The sequence below is a fragment of the Ascidiella aspersa genome, chromosome 2 (genome assembly GCF_963924565.1).
Source record: "Ascidiella aspersa chromosome 2, kaAscAspe10.2, whole genome shotgun sequence".
Lineage (NCBI taxonomy): Eukaryota > Metazoa > Chordata > Ascidiacea > Phlebobranchia > Ascidiidae > Ascidiella > Ascidiella aspersa.
In genome coordinates this window covers 27464124-27467241 of record NC_139448.1, presented here as the reverse complement: position 1 = coordinate 27467241, position 3118 = coordinate 27464124, and the positions used below count along the sequence as shown (strand labels likewise).

Genomic DNA, 3118 nt, shown 5'->3' with positions numbered 1-3118 from the left:
AATTTTGTAAAAGGTTCACATAAAAATAGTAACAAACAGCATTGTAGGTAACTTTTAGCCTTATGGCAACTTCCGTACTGCGAACTTGTTGTAGTTTCCCGACCATTGTTACGTAATAATTGGCTTTCTTATGTTAAGCAAAAAATGTTTGTATATTTAAAGCAGGGATCGCCGCCGGATTCGGCCAGCCGCGCCCCATTGACAACTAGACATGAGTTCATTTCAAATACTTTTTGACTATTTTACCTTAAGTACGGTAGAAAAATTTCGCGTTTCGCGCGAATGATCTTTCTACGTCCGGTTTGTTTACACATTTTGAAGCTGTTTCTGGACTAGATCAGCGCTTCTTTACCGTTGCGCCGTGGAAGGCTACAAAGTGCGTCACGGAAAAACGGAAAACGTATTAAAAAATATTAAACATATATTTTTAACATTTTTTTGACAATGTAATAACAAAAACTAGCAGGAAATTTAACAGAAATGCCGGTATACCACCCAAAAATCGCGCTCGCTTCGCTCGCCAGGTGCGACCGGACTTAAAAAGATTAACAAACACTACACTATCTATTAAGGTTAACGCGCTTCCTAAAAGTAGCTTTATTACACTTTTCATTAGTAGTATAGTATGGATGAAAAAATGCGGCCAACGGAGACCTTTCTGAGTTTGGTTGGCGACTAGAAAAGGTTGCCGACCCCTGATTTAAATTATTGGTGCAGAAAGTTTAAATTTTCCTGGTAATGACATAACTTGGTGATTTAATGTATCCATAAATTCCTATGGTGAATGTATGTTGGACAACCTAAAATATGACTGATAGCTTATCGAAACGAAAGTGAAGACAATATGATGTTAGACGACGATTAATATAATACTTTACTGTAAAACAAGATGAGGGGGGCAATATGAAATAATATTGAGCCCAAGGGGGCACTAGTGTAAAAAAGGTTGGGAAACACTGATTTAAAGTAACAATAAATAATCCTACCATTTAACGGTAGAGGATGCCCGTTTAGTGAAGCTTAAGTTATACACACATGTTGTTTTCACCAAAGAGTACAAATAGAAAAACAACGTACGTCGAGCCATCTGCGGTCTCCTCTAGCAAGTAAATTGGTTCATGTTAAAAACGTTTTTTGTAGCACTTATCAAGCGATATTCCACTGCGTTGGACAACTTGACGTCACAATGCACGTGATCAGTGTCCACTGGCGTGTGACGAACACCCGAACCAAGCGTTATCGGCGTTTCGCGTTTGATTCTACTTTAAAAGGCTTTAAGCGGTTTAAATCACTGGATTACGTTATCGTGTGTACTGAATGAATGTACTCAACAAACAATATCAACTAAGTGAAGTCTGTCGAGAGTTCAAGAAGTTAAGGACAGCTATTTCAGCGGCCTGCTCCTTGGAGTCATAACAAGGGCAGCCGTGCGCGCTGTCGCCTTAAGAGCCATCGCCTGCTTACCCGTAGCAAGTACACCGTAACCGCGAAAGAGTAATAATTCTACTTTTTAAAAACCTAATAAAAAACCCTTATTTCATCCCAATTCATTTGTAAAATAGACTCAAATCAAGTCAAATCGAACCATTTTTCGAAAACACAAGTCAAGTCATTATACCCACAATACTTTGGTCGAGTCGAGTCGTTTAAAAACAGTTAATAAAGTGCACTTAAGTCAAGTTGTGCATTTAAGCCAGGTTGGAAAGTTTGGCCACTTTCAGCCGCGGTCACAGCCGCGCATTTTATAGAAAATGTGTTCAGCCGCGCAAATCTGACTCGAGCAAACGCGCAAAACTTCAGCCGCGCAAACTTCTGTATGAAACTTAACAAGCACAAGAAAAATTGGCGGGCCGCATACTGAAGTTGCATAACATTTTTTAACGCTAGTTTATAAGACGCATAAAATATAATGCATTATATAAAATCACCTGCGAAACGCTAAAAACGCACAGTTCGGCGATTTGGTCACGCATCAGTGGACAACGGTCACGTGTTTAGTGACGTCAAATTAGGCAATATCGAGTAATATTGCATATTAAATGCTATACTATCCAACTTTTTAAATATTTACCTGCGCACTGCGCCCGTACACCAACCAAAAATTGCGCAGTGATTCAAGTATTCTATGAACGCTGTAAGTTTAATATAAATTCGAAATTTTCAACTTTCGGTAGCCTGATGGTTTATTTTCAGCCGCGCAAGTTCAAGTCGAATTTTTTTTTTCAGCCGCGCATTTTTTCAGCTGCAAAACATCTCCCCCGCGCAATATCCAAAGTTTCCAATCTGGCATTTAAGTTGGTACAACATTGGAACTAGGTACAATCAATATGAAAGAAATCAAGAACTGGACCCCTTTTCGCATTTGCTGCACAAATAAGATACACACACAGCGCGAAAATGTGTTGCGGTTTGACCCAATTTGTAAAATGCAGCTTTTGGTAGCTTTGGAAAAAAAGATTTATAATTAGAGTTCGGTCAAGGTAAAAGTTTAGGATACACGGCTGTGGGTTTTAAGCACAATGAAAGAATATTTATTGCAATTAAACAAACCAACAACAAACAGTACTGACATGAAGCGTTTGCGCTCAACGGCAATCAATTGTGGTATTCAATCGATTGAAATGGTTTTAAATCGCTTCTTATAAGTGAAAAAGTTCACAGAATCGGATCAGCTGTCCATGTTTTCAGAAAAGACCGAAATATCCTAATATAATATAATAATTGTAGTTGTACGAGCTGTTTAACATTATCGATATTAGTTGAACATTCCTTGTATAGTTATCTTGGGAGGTTTATATATCTGATTTTCGAACATCTTATTGTCGGTTTCCGTAGTGTAGTGGTTATCACGTTCGCCTAACACGCGAAAGGTCCCCGGTTCGAGCCCGGGCGGAAACATTACTCTTTTTTATTGCGTATTCCTGGTTTATACGGTAGAGCAGTGGTCAGAATCCTTTTAGATTTTAGTTGCATTTTCCAATTAGGGCAATAATTCTATTATTCTTTAATATTTTTCAGAATTTCACGTACAATTCGGGTTTCTGTTGTAAGAAACTGGGTTCGCGACTAAATAAGGTTGGGTGACTGATTAGAAAAACAATATAAACACAAAGCTCAT

General features: G+C 38.4%; 1 non-coding gene across 1 annotated transcript; it reads left to right on the top strand.

Annotated features, from left to right (window-relative positions):
* The first annotated feature begins 2825 nt into the window (after positions 1 to 2825).
* Positions 2826 to 2898, top strand: Trnav-aac (transfer RNA valine (anticodon AAC)). The gene has a single exon. It is a non-coding gene; the product is annotated as a tRNA-Val (tRNA).
* Positions 2899 to 3118: the final 220 nt, after the last annotated feature.